General features: G+C 45.3%; 1 protein-coding gene and 1 long non-coding RNA gene across 28 annotated transcripts in view; one reads left to right on the forward strand and one right to left on the reverse strand.

Moving 5' to 3' along the window:
- LOC116244116 (uncharacterized) overlaps window positions 1-15,922 on the reverse strand; it is an 84,793-nt gene that overhangs the window by 24,198 nt on the left and 44,673 nt on the right. For 15 of the 18 annotated variants that reach the window (XR_016462179.1, XR_016462175.1, XR_016462174.1 and 12 more), the window contains exons 1-2: window positions 12,883-13,043; window positions 7,319-7,411 (exon numbers count right to left, since the gene is read on the reverse strand). This is a non-coding gene — a long non-coding RNA (uncharacterized LOC116244116). Of the gene's footprint in view, window positions 1-7,318; window positions 7,412-12,882; window positions 13,102-15,922 lie in introns of those variants that run through there. The other 3 variants (XR_016462160.1, XR_016462158.1, XR_016462178.1) reach the window with 3 other exon arrangements.
- Window positions 13,266-15,922, forward strand: part of LOC116244209 (uncharacterized) — an 83,267-nt gene continuing 80,610 nt past the window's right edge. For all 10 annotated transcript variants that reach the window (XR_016462138.1, XR_016462140.1, XR_016462141.1 and 7 more), the window contains exon 1: window positions 13,266-13,398. The gene's annotated coding sequence lies outside the window, so the exon portion shown is untranslated. The remainder of the gene's footprint in view (window positions 13,399-15,922) is intronic.

Below are 15,922 nucleotides of genomic sequence, written 5' to 3' on the forward strand. Positions count from 1 at the left end.
TTTGTTCTTGCTTTCTTCAAATAATAAAATTCTGAAGACAGCTTGAAATGTTAACAACTGAACTTCTCTAGCTGATTTAAGGCCAAAAATCAAGCCAGTAAAAGAAAAAAAAAAAAAGATAAAATATGCATGTTGGCAAAAATTGATAGTGTTTTACCTGCAGAGTACTAAGAATTCAATTTCTTAGCAGCTTATATGCATGCTTGGTTTAAGCACTTGAATATTCAGCTTGATTTTGTATTAAACATTCATGTTCTCAAGAATGAGTTTAATGTGCAGTTAGGATTTCTTCTAGCTAATAACCATGGTCAGTGATAATTCCTTGCCCACTCTCCACATCCTCCCCAAATAAAACAAAATCCTCCTCTATGATCCAGACACTTTCATCACCGAAGCATTCTATTATCCTTTTTTTTTCCCCCCCTCCCTTCATATTATTTTTTTTTTCCTTTTGTCAATTTTATCCAGGTCAGGACTACAAGCTGTAGAATGAAACAATCTCCCTTCCACAAATTCTGATTAACTTTGGGCACATCACTGCCAGCAGATTACATTTTCAAACTGCACTGAAGTTGCAGACCAGACCTGCAGAGATAGGTGTAAATGTTTACTGCAACAATGCATGGCAATATTTCTAGCCATATTCCTGTAATACATAATGTGCAACTCTACAGATGGATGTGAACACACATCTATAAAATACCCTGTGTTGAAATCTGTACCACGGCACTTACAGACATTTACACTGCTGGATGCATACGTTTTGATACAGTGAGAGAATTTGCATTCCTAAAATAAGAATCCTTGAGTGCATTTCAAGAACCATGACATCACCCCTTTGCACTACAGGTTGCTGTTTACAAGCGACCAGGATGTCCAGTAGACCACAATGAACACTGCAACCTGTGAAAACTATAGTTTATTATGTAATGCACTGTTATGTAAATTGTTTAAATCCTTCACAATACACACAGATGAGCAATCAAGTGCTGTATTTAACTGTGGGGGAGTGATCATCTCACTTCAACTCCATTTTTACATTTCATATACTGGTTTGGTAAAATTACAGGCATCATCTACCCGTCTGATCTCTTATAAATTTATTTCATTAAAAATTAAATATAGTATATTTTCTTGTTAATCTAGATAATTTAGCAGTATTTTCCTGGCTATTAGTATTGCTGTAAATTTGTTACAATCAGTTCCACAAAACCTGACTTCTCAGCTATCAATGCAGCAAATTCAGACTATTTTTCACCCACCATTTTATTTTCTTTTATTTTCTTTGAAATAAAAGGCATTTCAGTTTCAGTACAATGTCACCTCACCTCCCCAAACTCAGCATCTTTCGCATCACTTCCAGAGGGCTCAGTGCAGCACGTTATGATCAGATTAATACCCAACAAACAAAACAAAAGAAGGCCACCGAATGCATTATGCCTTTCTGACAGCAGCAAGAGCGAAGGAAAGGAGATGGGAAGAAGGGGTTTGTTAACTGATAATGCAGCAAAACACAGGACCTGGCTTAAGTTCCTTCTCGTTCAGCAGAGCACTCAAACATACCCTCAAGTTATGTGGTGGATGCGAAAAGAGAGTTAAATAGAAGACTGAGAAGTGTAATCACAGAGGCTGGCTGCGGTCTGGGGGACACAGGGACAGCCCCCATAGGCTCCCTGTTTTTCAAGAGGGACCGTAAGAGCTCCGGGGCAGGCAGACTCTTGCTTCGAATTGCCCTCTAGTGTTAGCCTTCACAAATTCCTGCCTCAATGACAAATTCTGCTCAGGTTTTTACATAATGGAAAAGTGGGTCAACAACTTAAGTTTTATTAAGCTAAAAATAAAACTTTGAGGAAAAAAAACAACAACCGAGCAGCGTTTTTGAAGGATCATTTTCATGTCAGAAGACTGAGAGATTGACAAAGTGAGGATTACAGACCAAAAATGCAAGAGGAAATCTGCACTTCTAAATAGAGAGATAAAAATCAAGGACAGCAAGTTTAAGAGGGAACTTAGGAACATTCTTGTATTTTACACTTCCATCAGTTTCTTATGCAGTTTCACAAAAATATCATTTCCTGAAACAAACAGGAGGCACTGACAGCCAGATCCACTGTAATTACAGTGACAGAGCTGGAATCAAAACTTTAATGAAAACTGAGGAGCTGGTGGTGTAAAAACAGAGCCCAGCCTACGAGCACTAACACTCTAGAAGGAATTATTCTCTCCCTGCTGATTCGAGGATCTTGTAGTTGCACTCCAAACCTGGATGCAAGCAGGCACTGTGCAAACAACAGTCCTTATTTTAAACCTGCTAATTCCAGAAAGAAAAGCCCAAGCATTTTCTTCTGATCTTATTTCAAACCACGTTTTCCTCTACTCTCGAACTGATCAGAGAGGTAATGAATTTAGGACCTGGTAACCCTTCCATTTCAGATAGGTTACTGATAGCCACACACACACACAACACTGAAAATCAACATAGGAACCTTTTTTTTTTTTTTTTTAAAGAATAAAACAAAGAAATGACTGTCAGACAGCACTACAGCCCCTGAAGTAACAGCCACACTGCCTGAGAACTGAAACAGACTCAGGTTATAAAACAGATGAAGAAAAATACACATTTCCCTGCTGCTTGTGTAACTACTGTGCCTGTCGCTGACAGCATCAATCTGCCTTCTCCTGGGAGCCTGGAGAAATCTTCTGGGGAGCATCAGGAGGACTACATTAGCAGAAGACCACTCTCCTTTTGCTAAGGGGTTTGTCTGCCTGTGCAAGGTACTGCTGCTGCTGTCAGACTTGTGTCAGAACTCTGCTCTGCAATAGGCTTTTGCATATATTTATAGTCAGGCTTTCTCATAAGAGCTGTTACAACGTTTCACAACAGATGGAGCATCCTCCTTTTCTAATTCCTGATCTGTAGTAAGACGTGTAATAGTTTGTAACAGGGGGAAGCAAAGTGTTTGCAGGATAACTTGAGTGTTAACTCCCTTCAGACCACAGTATCTGCCTATTCAACCAGAGAAAACACTGCTCTGACAATACAGAAATTCTAAATCAAATGTTTTTTGTTTCTCAGATGCACTGGAATTCCTGGCCTCCCCAGAATCTTCAGCAAGCCCAAGTGAATTATAATATACTACAACTATTTTGATGTAGGAAATTATCATTTCAAGTTGGGAACTCTGATCATGTTGAAAATTACAATATTTCCAAAATATTTATGTTAACTTTCATATTAGTGCTTAAACCCATATTCTTCTAGGGAAAAAAAATTAATTAAAAATAATTAAAAATTCCTCTTCATAACAACTAAGAAATGGATGGATAAAATCAGGAAAATTTTTGGTTTGAAGTCATAAAAAAAATCCAGAAAAAAAACCAACAGAGTACACTCACAAGAAATAAGAAGCAAGCTCTTCACATTGACTTGAATAAGGGAAAGGTGTAATTACTTTGGAGGTATTTGCAGACTGCTAGAATTTTTAAGCACTGTACAAATTAAAAATATAGATACCGCCGATCCTTTGCTTTAAATTAATTATCTTAGTTAATTGAATTAAATTGATTACCATATTTTACTGAAAAGCAGTAATTTTCCTCAAAATTTTGCTGTAAAAATTTTGAATGCAACAGAGTATAACATGTTCTAAAAAAAAAAAAAAAAATTAAAAAAAAATTAAGAAAAAAACCCCAAACCTAAAACCCCTCCAACAGACTCAGAACTAAAAAGCTACTGTGGATATCCATGTATTTAAAATAAATTCAAACTTGACAAAGCCAGAAACAGGGGCTTATTCAATAGCAGTACTGAATTAGCACTCACATCTTCATACAGGCTCTTTTTCCTGCTGGTGTGTGAGCAGAAGTCCCAAACAAGGTAGGTTAACAAGCTGTCAATACAGTAGCTGAACATTTATGATAACTCTAATTATATTTTTCTCTTCCCTTACCCACAGCTTAAAAGTTTGGGTTTGCACACATTTCTGCACTGCTTTTTTGTGTTGTTGTTGTTGTTGAAATAAATAAATAAATACAAGCAAGAGCCTATTTTCATGCATCTGGCTTTGAGGGGGAAGCATAAGCATTTAAATATGGCAATTAGCATTTTTTAACTATTTTTCCCGAAGACTTTGTGGGTCGTTTGTTCTTCTTTTACAAGTGTTTCGCAGGATCACTTCATCAACAGAGAAGAAAAAATTGAAGTGTAAGTACACCAGCCTCAAATCCTTGCCATAGAGATGTTTCACTAGATCTCTAGCCTAATAACAAAAGCTAAGGTTTATTTAAATTCAACAGTACACAAAACTCCATTTGAAAATAATATTAGGGCTGGATCTAGTTAAAATGAACAAAATCCAGAAAATTCACTTCTTTCAGATTTCTAAATTTAAATCAGCCACGTCTGAGCTACCAGAGGGGTTTCAAAGGAGGGCTGATCTTACATGAGCTGTAATAACCAGGCACAGGGTGCCCTTCTAGCCACATCTCCCTTTCAGGAAAATTATTTAAGTTGCTTTTGAAAAAAGCAGCAGAAGTCCTTAAAGAAAGCACTGATGAGCTGACAAAGATGTCTGCAGCAGCTCCTTCAGACGAGCAGAGCAGCAAGCCTGCAATGTCAGCTATCAGATTATGATTTAGGCAACAAGGTCTGTAGAGGCTCAAGCATGTACCTATTCTGCGAGTGGTAAAAGCGGCCATGGAAAGTTGCACACGGGAAGCACTTCAGCAAAGAAGCCTGCACATTTTTATCTCTTCAGCTCATTACAACTAGATATTGCAAAACAGCCCACGAAGTCGAGCACACTATTTGCAATAGCCACACCAACAGTTTTTAAGGGGCCAGCACCGCAGCCCTTATTGCAGGCTTAATTTCCAACAAAATCAGTGGTAGTTTGCCTATATAAGAACTGCAACAGCAGAAACAGGGAGTTAGAAACTAAAACACACCCCAGAGCTCTCTGCAATGCTTCACTGCTCTTTGGGGCACAAAACAGCCACGCTGAGCACTTCTACAGCAAACATGCTGACCAGCTCTACAACAAAATTAATGTAGGCCAAATTTCAGCAAAAAAACTGTTCTAGAGCCAATCAACACTTGAAAAATGGATTCTAATGGTAACTGACAACTACAGCACTCCTGAGAGACAGCTCAGCTTGTACACGAGTCACACTCTGTAACTGCACTACTGCAAAACTCTCCCCTTTGGGCTCCTGAAAAAAAAATTATTTAACTTGTCCCAAAGTTCAAATTACTTTGATATCTTTTATTCATTAAAAAAAATAAAAGTTTGGATCTACCGACATGATTCTGCAAATCTTTATTTGTGGAAGTGAGCTATTAGGACTACTTGTGTATTTAGAACTCTGCAGGCTCAGGCCCTAAATTTAAAAATCCTTTGATTTACAGTCGTGAACCAGATATTATATCTTTTTTTTTGCTGAATAAGAATCTATAAGAAATACTCTGAACTCGTGTCAGCCCAAGGAACACTCCATCAAACTTTCACCTTTTAAATATGTCACAAGGGAGCCTTAGATACTTTTGCCTTGCAATATAATCCTGATTTTCATTAACAAGAATGTAATTGCTTTTGTACAGGGACAAAAAAAAAAAAAGAGTAAAAATTTAGAAAAAAAAGAAGAAAGGAGGAACAAATTCAAAGAGGTGTTCTGTGAAATCTTTATGTTCTTAAGAGAAGCAGGATTAAAAAAAAAAAAAAGAAACCACCACCCAAACCCATATGCATTACACTCAGTGCAGAGCTTCTGGACAGACTGTAAAATATTTCTTTGGGATCATGTTAGACATGTCACCCAAACTGCACTCTAACTGCATTAATCAAAAAAACTTTTACTACAACTGTTAATCACAAAGAGGAAATAAAATGAAAAATCACCAGTTCACTAATCACAAATTGCTAAGTTCATAGAAACTTCTGTTTCCCTCCTTTTCCTCTGGATCCCTGCACTTTCTGTAGTCACGATTTTCCTTCTCAACTGATAACTGCCTGTAGGTGGTCTTCGCAACCCCTAAAAATCACAGTATAGTTTTCATTATATGAGGAACACCTTCAGAATGTGTCTGCCTCAACCAGATCTGTGCCAGAAGGTGTTCTAGTGGCAAAAGCAGCTGCTCCTCGGGTGTAGTGGACATTACTTACAACACTGAGGAAAGCTGCAATTTACACTTTGCTGGATTTGGTTAGTACAAATTAGCAGTTACCAGAATCATCTACAATTTTTTTTTCCTCCAAATTTCTCTTATTTTCTGATACAATTACTTCCTGCAAAATAAAAAAAAAAAAATGCCTTCTTGAAGACAGACAGATTTGATTAAGGATAAAAAGTGGATTCCAGCTGAAAGCTGGAATTGCTAAAGTCACGACATGTTCATAAAATTTGTTGCACTGTAATATATTTCGCTCAAGATAAAGTTTTACAGTTTTTACTGCTCCATTTAGTATTTAAACAAATTTACTCAATCCAAGAACAGTTACTATTTTAATTTCAATTGTTTTTAGAAATGGTTAGTTAAGATTATTCACATGCAAGTAGGTAGGTTATGATTACTCTGAATGGATTTCTCAGTTTCAGCCAAATGAGTACTTCTGTTGCAAAGCAGGACTTGCAGTATGAGTGTAGCCAGTCCCTATTTATTATTTTTTAAATATTTGCTGTTTTGCTATAGAAAAATCTATTTACTGACAAATAGAGAAATTAAATTAAATTTCTGCCTGCTTTGCTACAGGTAGGGACCTCTGAAGCCCATTTTGTCTCGTTTCCTGCTTCTTAGCTCGTCAAGCAGCAAGTTTGTTAACACATTTAAAAATAAGTTTTGCACACTACATTGAAGTGCACTCAGCTCTCTGTTCGTTTCTTTACCAAACCCTCCCAACAACAACAACAACAAAATAATGTTACTTAAAAATAAACACTACCTCCTCTATACCTTGTTTTTGGATTAGCAACATTTCACTTGGACTAATTCCCAATACAAGAATACGAGAACAATACTATATAGAGAATTTATATAACTTCTATGACCAAGGCTGCTGCAAACTCAGCTTTTTGTACAAATTTTGGCCACTTCATTTCCTTCTGAAGACAGCTCGTGTGAATGCCTCACTTTTACTCAGCCTCTTAGAATTTTACAGACAGAGTGTAAAGAAGAATTATTTTACCAAACAGAAAAAACTCAGGCAAACCCAGCACAACTTGCCTATTTTGAATAATCCAAAAGAAGTTACACCATATACTTTTTTTTTTTTTTTTTAAATTAAGAACATGTGTAATAGAGAAATGTTAATATAATATATACCATGCTCCTGCTCCATCAACCTTCCAGAAAGAGTTTTTCAATCACAGGACTAAGCCGTTCTCCAAAATCAGCTCTCTATTGAAAGGTCGAAACCTGCAATAAAAACGTCATGTATTATAACATATTTCCAACACCCACAGTTTCATGGTTGATCCCCAAACATAGACAGAGGTCATCGGGCTGACCCTCGCATTGTCTATGTTACAGGAAATCCTAATTTTAAAGAGGGAGAGAGATATATTTTAAACCAAACCGAGTTGATTGGGAACACCTGTGATATGCCTCTTTATTATCAGAAGCCTCTCGAAACAAATCAGATTAGCATGCCCCGCTTTCATTCTTCCTGCAGCATTTTAACATGAAAGCAAGAGAAAGAAAAAAAAAAAGGGGGGGGGAAGGAAGGAGGGGGGGAGAGAAGAACCTCTCCCAGTCTCTCCCTCCACCCTGAAAGCAGCAAACAGGTTGAGTACAAACTGCTTAATGGGTGTGTGATGACTGCTGCCACACTCCCCAGACGGTGCTGCTGACTGAGCAGGGTTGAACTTCGCACGTTTTTCCTGAAGGAGCTTCAGCTGCTTCTTTTCAAGGGCAGTTAGCACTGCTACGTTTGTTAAAATGTAGCTGCACAAATATTAGCCGCTTCAGAAGGTGTAGGAGAAACTGTAGAGTCATCTAATGCTCTCTGAGCAAAAATTTAAAAGCTTACTGGGAAGAGGAAAAACTAAAAAAAAAAAAATTGGCCACAATATTCAGGTAGGAACAAAGCATAAGCTGATAGAGGCAACAACTGTATCAAATATCTACTGCAGGAAGCAGTGCATCCACACAGCCCCATCCTTCCATTTATTGGAGCTTTTCTCACTGCAGATAGCAGGACGTGACACATGCAGTGCCTAACAAACGTGGCAGCAGCTGCCTCGGCTCAGCTCACCTGCTGACAAACGTGCCCATCATTTTGCCCCTTTATTCCTTCATCGTAGTCCAGAAAAATCCTAAAAAAAATCCCCATAGTTACAGAGCTCTGATAAGCACTCTGCTTTAATCAGAACAGAAAATTTGCCTTATTTAAAAAGAAAAAAAAAAAAATTATGGGAAGGATCCACGAAAATAAAAGTTTCTGCTCTTCAAGCAGAAACGCAAAAATGCTTCTCAAAATTCCCCCCCACGCTCATATTAAGATTTAATACCCTTCAAGCTAATACTGAAAGCAAGCTCACAGAAAAGCACCTTCTACGAAAACAGAGGCTGAGCCTTCAGCCGAGTGTAATTATCTCTTTCTCAGCTGAGACCTTCCTGTGAATTTCAGCTCATGTTAAATAAAATAATCAGTTGCAGCTAGATCAGACGTTGAAAAGTTTATTAATAATCCATTTACTGTGGATACACTCATTACAGTTTCTGAAAACAAACCCAAAAGTCACTTTTTATCCCCTTCTTCTAACAGTGGCTTCCTTCAGACATTAACAACCATCCCTGCGAGCCACAGCTATTTTTCAGCTGTGAGCATAGTATCATCTCAGAGCAACACACTGGGAAAGTTTTCATAAAATAGAAGCTCAATGTACAGAATTGACATTTTTCTCCTCTTGTGTGTATGTGGCAATGAATGTGTGTGTGTGTGTGCCTGCGAGGTCATCCTCACAACTGGCAACTGCACTGCCGAGATAGGAAGAAGTGCTCAGAATTACACAAAGTCATTAATATTCGCTCTAAAGATAACTTTTTTGTTGTTTTTTTTTTTTATTATTAGAGATGATGTGCTAAAATATGATCAGATGCTAATATTAAAGTCAAAAACTGCCAGGTGTTGGCTGCTCTCCCTGCTGCCCCTGCACACAGCAGCACAGGGGCTGAGCTGAGAGCTGCCCCCCAGCCCCGCTCCCATTCTCTGGCCCAGGGACAGGCACAGCTCCTCACACTGCAGCTAGACTGCTTTTAGGATTTGCAGCAAAGGGTTAAAAAAGAACTTCAGCACAGACACTGCCTCACACCCCATTAAACAATGGGCAGGGTTTTTTTCTACCTAGCTCATTGTAACCATTTCTGATACTGTCCAGCATCCAAAATTTAGGGTAATTTCAAAATACCATTTCCCCCTGTAAGCCTAACTTCTTCTGTTTGTTGTGCATTAACACACAGTTACCTACAAAAAAAAAAAAAAAAAAAAGTAAAAAAAAATCCTACTCAGCTCCTGCCAATAATTTGCAAAATAAATAAATAAAATGGCAAAGCAGCATTTTGACTGAGGGAAATGAGGCATCAGGAATCCATGCCACACACCTCCCTTCTGCATCACGTCCCCCTCACATCTGTGGGACAAATCTTCAGTCCTCCTGCCTTAGAGTACATCACCATTAAATAACAAAAAAAAAAAAAGGCTGTGTGAAGAGTCAGAGTATGTACACGAGGAATGTGGGCAAGCAACACTTCTCTGGTATTAGTAGTGATAGAAAAAAAATATCATCATTTTGATCTCAGGTTCCAGTGTTAGATGTTAAGTGTTTAGGATATGTATATATGTGTACATTTATTTTTATATAAATAAGTACAAACAGTGCATCTGTGGAAGACAACTTATGTGTACACAAAGCTATTTTTATTTAAAAAAAAATATCAAAAAATATTTCCCTGTTGGTATAGAGAACGGCACAGAGTAATCCCCCATTTCCTCCCCAGGCAGGCAGGACAAGGCCAAGCTGCACTGCACTTTTGACAACTTTAATAAATGTAAATTGCTGGGATGAGAGCTAAGGGGCCTTTGGGCACGGGCAGATGATGGAGCCAAGAAACAAAGTGTCTGCAGAATATTGGTAGGACACAGGAGGTGCTCGGTAGGTAATTGTTTCCCAATGCAACTGAAAAGCAGCAGGATGCTGTAGCAGCAATGCTCGCTGTTAGGTGAGAGCTCTGGGTGCAGCCCACTCAAATAGGTAGCAGTGCTGTACACCTGTTGGGCAGCCGTGCCCTTTGGGAGGGATGGGCTGTGCACCTTCCCCTCGTGCTCACACTGACAGGCAGCGTCTGCAGCCCCGGCTGCACTCTGCTCACATCCTGATTCATTAGCACTGGGAGAATTAAGGAAACGCAGCCCACAGCTCAGGAGCAAAATCCCTCCTGTGACACTGCGCTTTGGATGGAGCAGGAACAAGCCCAGGATTCCAAAAGCCAAGCAAAAAAAAAAAAAAAAAAAAAAAAAGGGAAAAAACACACGCACAAAAAAACCCCAATCGACAACCAAGCAGCAAAAGCACCTCGCACACCTTGTGACCATACACACAGCCTGGCTGTACACCGCACCGCAACACGCTGCCCACAGCCCCACACCTTCCCATTGCTGCTGCTCCTCAGCATTACAAACAGCACAGTTGCCTCCAAGCTGCACAAGGTTTCTCTCTCTGAAAAGAGAATGCACCTCTTGGAAACTTTCAGTACAACTTGGTGGGGTTTTTCTTGGTACCGGGCTATTGAAAAAGTAGCAAAAAAATATGTTAAAAAATTACCAAAAAATTACCAAAAAATTAAGAGGGCAAGAGAAGCTTATCTGGATGTTTTTCTGACAGCTGAGATAAAAAAAATAAGTCTGAAAAAAAAAATAAAAAAATTAAGAAAGTACGTGTACGCAGTGCACGGCACAGCGAAGAAACACCACTAAGCACAGAAGTTCAGCTTTCAGTTATCGCCATCGTGTAAATACACAGGTTTCGATCTTGAAGCACATTTGATATTTCCTCCAAATGTGCCTTCTGCAGGGCCAAGCCATCCAGTTAATGTTTGACATTTTAACTGAGGTGAAAAATGCAAGCAGTTCCACAAGGGTCCATTGAAGCTACACGGTTCCCCCCCCCCCCCCCAACCCCCCTAAGTGTCTCAAAATGAGGAGCACGTCAATTATAAGGAAGGAAAACCTAATTTCCACAGCCCGCGTATCGATATTAGATCGCTTACTGCTTTCATTTTAGCCACACCCACCTTTATGTAATTATAAAATATGGGAACGGTGCAGCTCGAGAAATAAGAAAGCCAAAAGGAGCGACGGAGCGACAGAGCCCAGCGGGCGCAGGGCGCGGGCTTTCATTTCAATGAGAAACGGGAACGAACCGCGGGCTGCGGACCGACGCCGGGCGAGCGGTGTTGAAAAACGCCCCGCACCTGTGCGGCACCGAGCGGGGCAGGACGCCGAGCTCCTGAAAGCGAAAGTCGGTGCCGGTGGGCGGATGGCTGCCGGGTGCCGCCGCTCCGCGAGCCCTCATCCCTGCGGAGAGCGCGGCCCGACGAGGCGGCCCGGCACGCATTCCCATGCTCGCCGCTAAAAACGCTTCCCGAGCCGCGACGCGAATGCACTGAAACGAGTGGCTGCGTTGCGGCGGAGACTCCGAGATTGCGATGCTAGCGAGAGCCCGCCGCGTTTCGCGGCTATCGGGGCAGCGAGGGACAAACCGGCGGAGCGGCGCGGCTCTCCACGGGAAAAAGCGGCGCTGGGAAAGTGCGGTGCGCGCCCCGCGCTCGGAGGAGCCGAGCGAAGCGGCGGGGATCCCTGCGTGACACGCGAAATACCTTCAGCCCCGCGCCGGAGGGAGGGACGGAGGGAAAAGGGAGAGGCGAACTTTTGCGTTTCGCTTTAAGGCGCCGCCGCCGCCGCGCTCCGCTCCCGCAGCGCTGCCCGCCCCCGGCGCGGCACGGCACGGCGCGGGGCGATGCGATGCGCGGGGCCGAACCCGGCCGCATCCCGGCGGCTCCGAACCGCGGATTGAGAAAGGGAGCGGAGCGGGGGGGGAGCGGCGAGATGCGCGGCGGTGTCACGGAGCGCCGCTCGCAGCCGCTCATCGCCTATCGCGATCCGCCGAAGGGTGACATGGAAACAGGCACCAAAAAATAGCAGAGCCAATGACGAACGGCGGCCGGGTGACAGAGCGGAGCGCTCCGGAGGCGGAGAGGAGGAGGTGAATGGGCAGCGCCGGGCCGGGCCCAGGGGTCCGGAGGGGGGGGGGGGGGGGGGGTGAAGGGGGGGGAAGGAGGACATCGCCGGGAAAAAGGAGCGGCCATCCACGGCTCGGGGTAACGGAGCGGCGGGGGGGGATGCGGGAGGGGGGGGGGGGAGGGGGGCAGCGGGCGGGGAGCAGGGAGAAGTTAATGTTAATGTGCTGCTGACACGGGAGGGGGAGGGATGCGGGGGGAGAAATGGAGGGGGGGGGAAAGCGAAGGTTATGCTTTTTTTTTGGAGGGGGGGGGGGGGAAGAAGTGGAGGTGGGGGAAGAAAAAGCGCGAGGGGCATTAATCCGGGTTACGAAAACACAGCAGGGAGCGGGGAAGGAGAGCAGCGGGGGCGATGCGCGGCGCGGGGGAACGCGGGGGGGGGGGGGGGGAAGGGGGGGGTTGGGTGGGGGGAGCCGCGTCCCGAGCGCCGCACCCCGCGGTGCGGGCAGGAGATGGGGCTGTCACAGCGGGCACCGCGCCGTACCCCATTCCCCATCCCCCCTCCCCCCTCCCCCGGCTGCCCGCGGCCGCTCCCCGCGCTGAGCACCGCCTGACACAGCCGCCCCCCGCCCGCTCCCCCCGGCTCTTACCGCCCGTGGCACCGCTCCGGAGCGCGGCGGGGAGGGGGAGAGAGAAACGCGAGGGCCGGCGGCGGAGCGAAGCGGCTTTCGGCGGCGGCCGCGCTCTCCGCGGCTCCCCCGCGGCAGCGATGCGATCGGGCATCACTCGAAAATGGCGCCGAAAGAGCAGGGCTCTTCATTCAAATTCGTTAGGGCCGGCCCCGCGCCCTGGGGCATGCCGGGAACGGAGGGGGGGGGGGGGGGGGGGGGGGCGCGCGGCCCGGGCTGAGCGAGCGGCGCTTACGGACGCGGCGAGGGCTGACAGCGCGCCCCTCCCCCCCCCCCTTCCCCCCCCTCCCGCCCGCGCGCGCTCCACGCCCGCCTCGCTCAAGCGCGCGCTCCCGCGCTGCCGACCCAACCGCCACCGATTGGGGGGGTGGGAGGGGGGGGGGAAAGGGAGGGGGGAGGGAAATGTCACCCGGCGGGCGCGGTGCTGAGGGACGGAGCGAGGGGACGGAGGGACGGGGAGCGCCGCCGGCTGTCAAGGTAAAGGGGCCGCGGGGAAGGGGGGGCTGCTCCACGCGGCGGTGCTTTTCCCCCCGCCGCCCCCGTCCCTCCCCGCGGGACCCCGCGCTCAGGTCCCCCCCGCCGCCCCGCCCGGAGTCGCTGCGGGCCGAGCCGTGCGGGCCGGGCCCCGCGCAGAGCCGGTTTGAAAAAAAATAGCGCTGCGGGGACGCGGGGCGGGGAGGATGGGGGTGGGGGGGGGATGGGAGGGGAGGGGGGGGGAAGAAGCGAACTTTCATTTTCACGCCGCCCCCCCGGAGCCGCGCCGAGCCGTCAGGTAGCGGACGGAGCTCGGCCCGCGCTCGCAGCCCCATTCGGCGGAGGGGGGAAGCGAGATGGAGGCGCTCCGGACCTCTGCGCTCTGCACTTGACGTGAGGCTGCGGCGGGTCCGCCTGAGCCCGGCGCCGGGCTTCCCTCTGCGGGAGGGAGAGAACAGCGGGCGCCGCGCACCGCCGCTCCCAGGCCCGCGCTCTCACTCTCCTCTCGCTCGTTGCCTTTTTTTTTTCTTTCTTTTTTTTCTTTTCTTTCCCTTAACCGACCGACGCGCAGAGCTCCGAGCTGCCGGGCTCGCTCGGACCGTCATGGCTACGAGAAGTGCGCTGCCCGTCAGAAACGCGCGATCCCGGGGCCGCCGGCTGAGCGCCGAGCGGTGCGTGAGGCACCGCACGCTGATAGCGCGCCCGTTTGCGGCTGCTTGCGCCTCAGCTCCGAAGCTCGGGATCGCTACAGAGCCAACTCTTTTTTTTTTTTTTTTTTTTTCCCAAAGCAAGTCCTCAGCAAAAAAAAAAAAAAAAAAGAGAGAGCTGCTCTTTCCTCACATCTTTTTTTTTTTTTTTTTTTCCCCCTCTTTTTTTTTTTTTTTTTTTAAAGTATAAATGATTGGCCATATATTTACACTTTCAGGCTTAGCTGATTAAAACCGCCCTGAGTGAAGTTTTCAATAAGCACTGAAAGGAATGGCAGCCAACGGCTTGGATTTTTTTTTTTTTTTTTTTTTTTTGTGCCCACAAAAGCAGGATTTTGTGGTAGAAACAGCAATTAGAGCACTGAAAAAATATATAAAAAATACAGTGTTGCCGATACCGCTCGTCTGTATTTAGATTACGGATAGTTTTGCCCTAAAGCGATTCTAGCTGCTATTTTGCACCCATTTTTTTTCCCAACTGTGATGCAGAAATAAGATCTAGCAGATAGGATGTCGGCCTTTTTTACCAGGATGTGGTATTCTCTTATAGGGATCACACTATTGTCCTCTCAAACGGCATTTCTGAGGTTTCATTAGGATTTCTAATGGCACTGAAGTTTCTGCACACTGCTGTCCCATACGTGCTCGCAGACACACACAGGCCCAATCCTGTGTGTGGTTCTGTGCTTCGTTATGCCCCTGTTCCAGACTTAAGCTGGAAGTCGTATTACACAATCACTGCTCTCAGTATGACTTAGGGCTGCACGAAGCGTAAAGCCAATGCAATAGTCTCGGTTTGCATCATCTGCCCGTATCTCTGGGATTGAAGCTAAATAATGCACAATTATCATAATTTTAGGATCAGGATGGTTAAATATTTAACGGCAAGGAAGGGCAGTCACTCTTGTCTAACAGCCCCTGCAATAGGAGGTGGGTATTGCACTCTCTGGCTGCAGCATCTGGGAGAGGATTGTCAGCTCGCTTCCTCAGTGACTGGCAAAGCCAAGGAGTCACAGCAGGGGCACAGCTGAGGACAGAAGGCAGGGGAGAGGGATTTTGAGCCTTAACAAAAGCGATGTCAGTTCTTTAGATCAGATTTCCATTCCAGATAACGTGGGCTCATCAGAACGGTGGAAGTCCTATCTGCTGTGGCAGCTAATAGAGGGTAGAGCTGCAATTTCTGTGCTGCACTCCCTTCCTCACACATTCCTTGCTGAAGCACAACCTGCACACCTCTTGGCAGAGCAAATGCCCCACTGCAGGCACTTCTCCTCAGAGGGTGTCATTACGTTCTCAGAGAATCTTCCACTGCTGTAACGTGACATGACCAGCATTTGTCATGTTATCTGCTCTCCTGTTGCCAGGGGGAGGAGCATGTGCAGTTGAATGTTTTGAGTTTATCTGTCTTTTTTTTTTTTTTTCAATATACGTGTTGTGTGTTTACAGTAGTGAGGCAAGGTCAAAGTCATGTATTTTGTTCTCCAAGCACTATGTGGTTGGTTGGGCTCCTGGTGGCCCTTAGCTCCTGGGTGTATTCATCCCATTGACTTGCTCCAGCTCCTGAGAAAGTGTGTCTCTATAAATGTCAGCTTTTTCCCTTAGTTGTGTAAATTCTCTTGTGTCAGGTGAGAGAAACTGCTGACACGAGGCTGTAGTCTGGAGACCCAGGCATTTCTTTGGGAAACCTGGATTTAGGCCCTGGAGGATCTGGAGAACCTAAATCTGTCATTTAAAGTTCTATAGAAAATCATCATTAAGTGGAAGAGAGGGACTTTCGGGGGGAATTCACCCCCGAATTCACCTACACCACTGAGATGACA

This window comes from Phasianus colchicus, chromosome 1 (genome assembly GCF_987193195.1).
Source record: "Phasianus colchicus chromosome 1, bPhaCol1.hap1.1, whole genome shotgun sequence".
Classification (NCBI taxonomy): domain Eukaryota; kingdom Metazoa; phylum Chordata; class Aves; order Galliformes; family Phasianidae; genus Phasianus; species Phasianus colchicus.